The sequence below is a fragment of the Plecotus auritus genome, assembly GCF_963455305.1.
Source record: "Plecotus auritus genome assembly, chromosome: 2".
NCBI lineage: Eukaryota > Metazoa > Chordata > Mammalia > Chiroptera > Vespertilionidae > Plecotus > Plecotus auritus.
In genome coordinates, this window is record NC_137771.1 from 228,850,769 (window position 1) to 228,861,193 (window position 10,425).

The 10,425-nt window shown below is 59.8% G+C and overlaps 1 protein-coding gene across 1 annotated transcript in view; it reads right to left on the reverse strand.

Annotated features, from left to right (window-relative positions):
- HUNK (hormonally up-regulated Neu-associated kinase) overlaps positions 1-10,425 on the reverse strand; it is a gene marked incomplete at its 5' end in the record, with an annotated part of 56,645 nt that overhangs the window by 41,001 nt on the left and 5,219 nt on the right. The gene's annotated exons all lie outside the window — the stretch shown is intronic.

The following is a 10,425-nucleotide window of genomic DNA, read 5'->3' on the forward strand; positions in this document are numbered from 1 at the left end:
CCAGGGCCACACAGAGCGGTAACGTCAGCACAGACCAGAAGATTCCAACCTTTCTATTTCCCCGGTGAGTCCTCATTCGAGGGTCTTTTCCCATTGATTTTAGAGAGAGTGGAAGGGAGAGGGAGACAGAGAGAGACATCGATGTGAGAGAGACACGTGCACTGGCTGCCTCCTGCACATACTCTGACCAGGGCCGGGGCCGGGGACCTGCAACCGAGGTACGCGCCCTTGACCGGAATCGAACCCGGGACCCTTTAGTCCGAGGGCCGACGCTCTATCCACTGAGACACACGGGCCAGGGCTCCCTTCTTTTTTTTTTAAATATATTTTATTGATTTTTTACAGAGAGGAAGGAAGAGGGACAGAGAGTTAGAAACATCGATGAGAGAGAAACATCGATCAGCTGCCTCCTGCACACCCACTACTGGGGATGTGCCCGCAACCAAGGTACATGCCCTTGACCGGAATCGAACCCGGGACGCTTCAGTCCGCAGGCCGACGCTCTATCCACTGGGACACACGGGCCAGGGCTCACTTCTTAAGGAGAGGATGGAATTCACGTAAGCAAACTTGACCGGTGTTCTGGGCAGCTCCATGGAGGGCGAGTGTTGACCATGGATGGCCACAGGGTGAAATACCGGTTCTCCCCGGCGAAGGGCCACTCCCCGCCCCTCAGGCCTGGCAGCCTCCCTCCAGGGCGGGTCCCCCAGCCTCCCTCCTGGAGCAGCCAGCACTGCCCATCTTCAGGCCCAGGCGTGGGCAGGGGCTGGGGGACACAGCGCCCACTGACAGGGCACCACGTCCCGCCCCGCCCGCTCCCTGCCCTGTGCCACCTGGGCCCTGCCTACTCCCTGCCCTGCCACCTCGGCCCCGCCCGCTCCCTGCCCTGCGCCACCTCGGCCCCGCCCTCTCCCTGCCCTGCGCCACCTCGGCCCCACCCACTCCCTGCCCTGCGCCACCTCGGCCCCACCCTCTCCCTGCCCTGCGCCACCTCGGCCCCGCCCTCTCCCTGCCCTGCGCCACCTCGGCCCCGCCCTCTCCCTGCCCTGCGCCACCTCGGCCCCGCCCTCTCCCTGCCCTGCCCAGATTCCTTCCTAACTGCTTCTCTCCTGTCCCTCTCTGTCCATCACCCACAGTCTGCCTCACCAGGACCCCGCCTCCCAGCGCCCAGACACACTGATCTTCGGGGGACGCAGCAGCCCGGGGGCACCCACACAAGGCTGTCGGGCACCTGGCGCAGGAGGAAAACGGGACTTCCCGCTCTGCTTCCTTCCTCCCTGTAAGTCTAGCTGTGACTGTTGCATGAAGCACTCGCTGTATTAACCTGAGTGTGTCACATACAGGTTAGCGGGAAGTGATCAGTAAATGGTAGATACATACATGCATACATACGTGTTTGCAGTCATGGACTCAAAGGCTATTTTCATGACACAGACAAGACTGACCTGGGGCCAGACAAGCTGGGGGCTGCTGTCCCCCACAGACAGGCGCACTCGGCCACGGTTTGGCCCGAACTCATTCAGGAGATGCTAGGCCAGGCGTCCTCAAACTACGGCCTGCGGGCCGGATCCGGCTGTTCTATCTGGTTCTCTTGCTTTCCCCTCCGCTCCTTTACTTTGAATTTATATTAGTTCACACAAACACTCCATCCATGCTTTTGTTCCGGCCCTCCGGTCCAGTTTAAGAACCCATGGTGGCCCTCGAGTCAAAAAGTTTGCCCACCCCTGGTCTATTCTCACCTCGCAGGACGCTGGGCAGCCCCCGTGGCTGGGGAGGCAGAGGAATAAAGTCACGTACGGGGCGGGGGCGGGGGCGGTGGGCACGGTAAGAACTGGACGCACAGAAACTGGCCGACGATAACGCTCGACAAACTTCCCCACCCCACCCCTGGGACCCCCAGAGCCAGGCCAGGGCCCCCACACAGGTCAGCAGGCAGAGAGCCCCGGAGGCTGAGCAAGGGCAGAACTGGGAAGCAAGACCCTCGCCCCAGGGTGGCCTCTCCTCCCCCCCCCCACCCCCGCACATCACCTGTCCTGCATTTAGCCCCCTGCCCTTTCTTCCCTAAAGATAACATCCAGGCCTCACTTGCATTTCAGCTCCAGGCCCAGAAAAGCAGCAAAACCAGACAGGTGGCCGGTGGCTGCCTCAGGACCAGCTGCACAGCTGAATGACCCCCACGCCCCCCCCACCCCCGCCCCGGCGCCGACCAATCGGTGGAGACCTCCACCCTGAGAGAGCACAGCTGGAAGCTGATGGGCATTCTATTCAGACGCTCCCCTGAGCCCAGCCCATGAGGCTCAGCCGTTAAACTTTGACCCAGGAACCAGGCGGTCCTTGGCTCAAGTCCCTGTCGGTCCGGGCACCCGCCTGGGTTGTGGGCTCGATCCCCAGTGGGGGATGTGCAGGAGGCAGGCGATCGATGGTTCTCGCTCATCGTTGATGTTTCTCTCTCCCTCTCCCTCCCCCTTCCTCTCTGCAATCAATAAAAACTTTTTTTTTTTAAAGACCCTCCCCTGCCCTGGCCGGTTTGGCTCAGTGGATAGAGCGTCAGCCTGCGGACTAAAGGGTCCCAGGTTCCATTCCAGCCGAGAGCACATGCCCCGGTTGCAGGCTCGATTCCCTCCCCACCCCCCACCCCCGCCAAGTAGGGGGCGTGCAGGAGGCAGCCAATCAATGATTCTTGCTCATCATTGATGTTTCTATCTCTATCTCTCTCCCCTCCTCTCTGAAATCAATGAAAAAAAAAATGAAATAAAATAAAAAGACCCTCCCCTGAGACCTCCCCTACGCTTTCCACCTGTGAGAGAGACATACGCTCAGGACACAGGACCCCGTGCACACTCCCCTCCAAGGAGCCCCCCATGCCATCCCCACAGGCATGTACCACCAACATGTACCATCCCCACAGGCATGTACCATCCCCACAGGCATGTACCACCACCCTCTAAGGGACCCCAGGAGACGTGCAGCCGGGGGAGCCGTGGGCAGCCGCAGGCCGTCCCGGGCTCACCCCTGACCCTGTCGCCAAGGCCCCCTTTGCTCTGACTTCCCAGGGAGCCAGGCAGCCTGCGCCCGCCCGCTGCTCCCACGCCCCTCCTTGCTGCACTGTCCTGGGCACATTGCGCTGCCATCATGGACCCAGGGCCCTTGGGCTCCGTGGGGTGCAGCCCTCCCCTTGAACACCCCATCCCCTGGCCCCTTTCCTTACATAAACCCGACTTCCTTCACCCACCGTCTGAGGTGGCCGCTCAGCTGCCCGCGCATCGCCGGCTGACCTCTCCATCGGAGGTCACGGTGGGCGTTGTTAGGTCTGACCAACTAACTGAATCGGTACCCCGACCCCTGGGAACTGACCTTTAGGCCACTTCACTGCCGACATTCCCTTCTGCTTGGACCACATGCCACTTGCTAAGTCCGTTACCCGCCCCTGTGGACCTGCACGAGAATTCTCCGCCAGCAAAGCCCCCCCAGAGTCCTTTCAAACCTCTGGCTCCCCCGCCCTGGGGCTCAGCCCATCTGGTCTCCAGGTCAGCTAATCCTATCTAATAAAAGAGTGATATGCAAATCGACTGTCACTCCAACACACAAGATGGCTGCCCCCATGTGGTCACAAGATGGCCACAGGGGAGGGCAGTCGGGAGGGACAGGCCTGCAAGGGAGGGCAGTTGGGGGTGATCAGGCCAGCAGGGGAGGGCAGTTAGGGGTGACCAGGCCTGCAGGGGAGGGCGGTTGGGGGGGACCAGGCCAGTAGAGGAGGGAAGTTGGGGGCGACCAGGCCTGCAGGGAAAGGCAGTTGGGGGGGACCAGGCCTGCAGGGGAGGGCAGTTGAGGGGGGACCAGGCCTGCAGGGGAGGGCAGTTGGGTGTGACCAGGCCTGCAGGGGAGGGCAGTTAGGGGTGACCAGGCCTGCAGGGGAGGGCAGTTAGGGGCAAACAGGCTGGCAGGCGAGCAGCTAGGCATCAATCAGGCTGGCAGGGGAGTGGTTAGGGGGTGATCAGGCTGGCAGGCAGAAGCGGTTAGGGGCAATCAGGAAGGCAGGCAGGCGAGCAGTTGGGAGCCAGCAGTCCTGGATTGTGAGAGGGATGTCTGACTGCCCATTTAGGCCTGATCCCAGTAGGCCCCAGATTGGAGAGGGTGCAGGCTGGGCTGAGGGACACACCCCCCCCCCCCCCGTGCACAAATTTTGTGCACCGGGCCTCTAGTAGGTATGTAATGTTGTACCACTTTTGGCCTCAGGTGTTCCTCCTTTGGCGACCCTCACGGGCATAATGGGACTTCCAGTGAAAAGCAGTTAACAATGACAAAATCATAACCACCCCCCCCACCACCACCACCCCTACCACCCCCACCACCACCCCCACCACCTCCCCCACCACCACCACCCCCACCTCCACCACCACCACCACCCCCACCACCCCCACCACCCCCACCACCACCACCCCAAGGCCGGCACGGTGTTCTGCTGAGTGTGGAGCATCAGCTGCACAGGAAGCGGGTCCCACGGCACCAATCCGGCGTGTGGGGTCGCTATAGGTCCCTTCCTCCCGCAGGTAAGATGACTTTCCTACTCTTCAAGGGAGCTCAGCGCCAAGGAAGTGAGGCCAGGGAGGGCTCCTGGGGACCTTCCTAGCGCTTTGTCACCAACCCAAGGAATGCAAGGGAGCCTGGCGGCGTGGCTCAGGGGTTGAGCGCTGACCTCTGAACCAGGAGGTCAGGGTTCAATTCCCGGTCAGGGCACAGGCCCGGGTTGCAGGCTCCATCCCCAGTGGGGGGCGTGCAGGAGGCAGCCGATCCATGGTTCTCTCACATCATTGATGTTTCTCTCCCTCTCCCCCTCTCCCTTCCTCTCTGAAATCAATAAAAATATATATTTTAAACAAGACATGCAAGGACGTCCAGTCAAATCTAGAAAGAGCAGAAAGTAGAAACCAGGGGCTGGGAGCCAGGGAGCAGCCCGGCCAGAGGACTCTGTTCTAGGACAGTGGTCGGCAAACCGCGGCTCGCGAGCCACATGCGGCTCTTTGGCCCCTTGAGTATGGCTCTTCCACAAAATACCGCGGCCTGGGCGAGTCTATTTTAAAGAAGTGGTGTTAGAAGAAGTTTAAGTTTAAAAAATTTGGCTCTCAAAAGAAATTTCCATCGTTGTCCTGTTGATACTTGGCTCTGTTGACTAAGGAGTTTGCCGACCACTGGGTTAGGAGCCACAGCGCTGAGCTGGGCAGAAACGGAGGGGGGGGAGGGGGTGGCAGCCAAGGAATGCAGACATCCCTGTGGGGGTGTCCTGAGGCCTTCTGGTCCCCAGGGAGGTGGTGACTGCAGAAGGGACAAGTGTAGCCCTAATCTTCTCCCTCCCCACCACCCCTTTATCCTTAACGTAAAACTCCGCCACCCACGATACACTGAGTGGCACCTGCTTCTCCACATCCGAGAGCCTCATTCACCTGCCTTTAAGGGTTACATATAAACGTGGCGTCGCCCTGACCGGTTTGGCTCAGTGGATAGAGCGTTGGCCTGTCGACTGAAGGGTCCCGGGTTCGATTCCGGTCAAGGGCATGTACCTTGGTTGCGGGCACATCCCCAGTGGGGGGTGTGCAAGAGGCAGCTGATCGATGTTTCTCTCTCATCGATGTTTCTCACTCTCTGTCCCTCTCCCTTCCTCTCTGTAAAAAACCAATAAAATATATTTTAAAAATAAAAATAAATAAACGTGGGCGTCCAACAGAAGAATCACCACCTCCCTGTGTTCCCTCACGTGCTATTATGTGCCTTACCCACACACACACATATGTACATGTTTAACACATATGCATATGTATATTTAATACACACGTACGTATTTAGGCAAACCCCCAGTGAGTTCCCCGAGGTACTGTTAGCATCATTCGGTGACACAGGCTGGTTGTGCAGGGCTTGAACGCCGTGCAGAAGGCCCCAGAGCCGCTAAGCAGCAGGGAGGTGACGGGAACCGGAGCCGGTGCTTTTGGACGGGACACCGTTAGGTTAAATCACGACGGACGGGACACCGTTGGGTCAAACCACGACGGACGGGACACCGTTGGGTCAAACCACGACGGACGGGACACCGTTGGGTCAAACCATGACGGACCGGACACCGTGGGGTTAAATCACGACGGACGGGACACCGTGGGGTTAAATCACGACGGACGGGACACCGTGGGGTTAAATCACGACGGACGGGACACCGTGGGGTTAAATCACGACGGACGGGACACCGTGGGGTTAAATCACGACGCAACAGGTTAGAGAACGGAAATGCCTGCCCAGCGCGAAGGGCTTTCTGCCGACGACCCACGGACCCCCATCCAGGCTTGCCGGTCACGGACCCCTTACACGGCAAGGCCAGCAACGACCCTCCGGTTTCCGGAAGCAAAACAACAAAAACACAGGAGAAACGGAAAGAAGCAGAAAAACTGGTTGGACCGGGCAAAACCTACAATGTCCACGTGGCCCCTCGAGGGAACGAGAGACTAAACCAGAATCCAAAGGCAAAGGACCGACCGGGAGAAGTATCTGCAACACGACCAAGAGAAAAGCCTAGAAGCTTCTGAGACTCACCTCCTCCAAGACCACGTCAAAATCACAACTAGCCCTGGCCGGCGTGGCTCAGTGGAGAGAGGACGGGCCGGCGGACCGAAGGGTCCCGGGTTCGAGTCCGGTCAGGGACGTGTACCTCCGTTGCAGGCTCCGCCCCAGCCCGGGCCCTGGTCAGGGCACACGCAGGAGGCAACCCATCGATGTTTCTCTCACGTCGATATTTCTGTCTTTCCCTCTCTCCCACTCTCTCTAAAAACCAATGGAAACATATCCTCAGGTGAGAATTAAATTAAAAAAAAAAGAAATACCACTAAACTACAGAACAGCCGTCACTCAGAGCCGCCTGAAACCTAGCTGAACAGAAGTCCCCCCACTAGGAACATAGAGAAGCCACACGGACACAGGGAGGAGCGGGGAGACGCGGAGCAGGCCGGTCCCGACCCACGTGTGGCGGCTAAAAATTGGGAGGGTTATCTGGGCTGCGGAGGACCCCCCTGAGAAGCCTGGGGTCCCAGCCCCACACCGGGGCCCAGCCCAGGCCCCCAGCCCAGGCCCCCAGCCCCACACCGGGCCCCCAAAGCCCCACAACGGGGTTCCAGCCCCACACCGGGCCCCCAAAGCCCCACACCGGGCCCCAGCCCCACCCCGGCCCCCAGCCCAGGCCCCCACCCCGGGCCCCCAGCCTGGAGAGAACTCCCCATAACTTCCGGTGTAAACAGCAGCTGGGAGGGAGGTTGAGTGAGCCGGAGGCGGCCGAGTCCCAGGTGTTCCTCTTAAAGGGCCCAGACATGGACTTGCTCGGACTCGCTCCCTCTGGTGTGTGTGCACATGGACACTGTGTAATGTAACTATGGCAGCAGGCTTTCTTTTTCCCCACTGATGTCAGAGGAGGGGAGAGGGAGAGGGGGTGACACATCAGTGATGAGAGGGAATCACGGACCGGCTGCCCCTGCACGCCCCACGCTGGGGATGGAGCCCACAACCCGGGCCTGTGCCCCGACCGGAATCGAACTGTGACCTCCTGGTTCCTAGGTCGATGTTCAGCCGCTGAGCCCCACCAACTGGGCAGTAGCCGACTTTCTTAATGCAGGAAGCGGTGGGGACCTTGGGGGGCTCCGTCGGCATCCACTCTCAGCTTCAGGACTCCCTTTGTGCCGCGAGGAGAGCCTCTAGGAGGGGAGTGAGGATGTGGACTGAAACGGCGTGCGCACACTCCCAGCAGCCCAGGGGTGGGGGGGGGCACCACAGACCTCCCACCTGCACGTCCTGCTCCTTGTGCGGGGACCTGGACTAGACCCACTTCCCTGGGGCTCCGCTTCTCCTGGGGCTCCGTCTGGCGGCAGAGGGGCCTCGGGGTGGAACGCTGGGAGGAGGAAGTGCGGGGGAGCTGGGCGGGAGCCTCGGGAAGCTGGCTGCTCGGGGGCCAGGATCTGCCAGCATCTCATCTGAGGCCGCCTCGGCGAGACCTCGATGGAGATGGGACAAGGGCTGTCTCCCCGACCTGGGCCCTGGGGGAGTGGCTGCAGCGCTGGCGGAGGGCCTGGCTTCCCCAGGAAGGCATTCTCCAGTCCGGGCCAAGGTTCGGTTCCAGGGGTGGGCAAACTTTTTGACTCGAGGGCCACCATGGGTTCTTAAACTGGACCGGAGGGCCGGAACAAAAGCATGGATGGAGTGTTTGTGGGAACTAATATAAATTCAAAGTAAAGGAGCGGAGGGGAGAGCAAGAGAACCGGATAGAACAGCCGGATCTGGCCCGCGGGCCGTAGTTTGCCCACGGCTGGTCTAAAGGGAGGCATGCGACAGCTGGTATACGCCGTGTTTCCCTAAAGTCAGCTCTACCTTCTTTTTTTTTTTTTTTTTTTTAAATATTTTTTATTGATATTTTGCAGAGAGGAAGGGAGAGGGATAGAAAGCTAGAAACATCGATGAGAGAGAAACATCGATCAGTTGCCTCCTGCACACCTCCCACTGGGGATGTGCCCGCAACCAAGGTACATGCCCTTGACCGGAATCGAACCCGGGACCCTTCAGTCCGCAGGCTGACGCTCTATCCACTGAGCCAAACCGGTTTCGGCAGCTCTAGCTTCTTTAAGAACAAAAGTTTAAATGTTTCCTTTTAGTTACGTATTTTAACACACACACACACACACGTTTGTAAAATAAATGTTCGTCTCTTTCACCAAGTACTTACTTCGTGTTCTAGGGCATATTTGTTTAACATATTTCTATTGATTTCAGAGAGGAAGGGAGAGGGAGAGAGAGAAGCATCGGTGATGAGAGAAGCATTGACTGGCCGCCTCCTGCACGCCCCCTACTGGGGATCAAGCCCGCAACCCAGGCCTGTGCCCTGATCAGGAATCGAACCCTGACCTCCTGGTTCGTAGGTCAATGCTCAACCACTGAGCCACACCAGCCGGGTAAGTCTCTACTGTTTTAAGCCCGCCGGATGGCGGTCACTGTCCCGCCAGCCCCAGCCACAGACAAGAGCGGTCAGTGGGGAACCCCGTCAGGCCGGTCCTGGGGTCCTGGTCTCCCCGCCCGGGGCCCCTGCAGCCTGAGGAGGAAGTGCCCAGGGGACCCTAGTGGACACAAACATGGCACGCTGCGTGGGCAGCCACGGCCAAGGACGGCAACGCGCGCTCTGGCTCGAAGAGGCATCAGCCCGCTGGGCCCCGTGGGGCCCCTCCTCCCCATGTCCATCCTACCAGCAGCAGCGCCCACCCGAGGGCGGGGACCTCCAGGCAGCACTGGGCCGTGGCCGGAGCCCAGGCCGAGGGGGGCGGGGGGGAGGGTGCTGAGATAAGGCCAGGCCACGGGTGACCAGGAGAGCAAGTTGCTCCGTGACCGTGAATAATCCAGACGGTGTCTATTCCCAGGTACATGACACTTGCCCCCCTCACCCCTCTACAGAGGGCACTGGCCTCCCATCTCCTGGGGCGGACACAGCCGCCACCCCCCACGCCTTCTGGGGGTGACCTCCGGGAGGATGGGGGCCACACCGGCAGAGCAACCCCGGGCGGTCCTCCCGTCCGCGGGCAGCACTCAGCACCGCGCGGACTCAGGCACCTTCTGAGGTCCGAGGGCCTGGCTGCCAATGAGCACCAAGAGCCCCCGTGACGGGCAGTGCCAACCCCGTCACTCACAACCACTTCCGAGGGGGCGGGGAGTGCCAAGGCCGCCGGCCTTGCGGGCCAAGAGCCGGCCGAGGACGGACGGACGGGAACCCCCAGTTCTCTGCACAGGTCTCCTTCCTCCGAGCCGGTACCCCGCAATTTCTAGCATAAGAAATACACATAAAAATCCAGGATGTAGCACCTGTTTGTTTCAGAAACACTTGCTAAAAACAGATCTGCCAAAGGCCGCCGTTACAATGAGTCGTGTTTCCTGCTCTGGCAGAGCGAGCGGTATTTTTAGTAACTCCTTCGCGCCAGGTAGCAGCGGGCGTGAGCCACGCACCGTTATTAGCGACTCGCTAAGCAGCCGTTTTTATTTTTAGTCCCCAAACAGCTCGCTGCCATGAAAGTAATAAACAGGCTATGTTTTTCACCGAAGGTTAGAACAAAACATTTCACCACCTTCACCGATCACGCCATACACCCAACCGGGTGTCTCCGAGAGTCCATCCTGAAGCAGGTTAACGGGGCGCCGGCTACGCTGCCGCCGGCAGCCCAGGAAACCGGCTCTGTTCCCGACACGCCCGGGGCCCCGCTCCGTGAGCCCTTCGCACCACATGGAGTCAATCACCTTGGAAATGTACCAAGAGCTCTGGCTGGGTGGCAGGTTCAACTCCCAATGAGGGCACATACCTGGGCTGTGGGCTGGATCCCTGGTCGGGAGGCAACTCATCCATGTTTCGCTCTCACATCAATG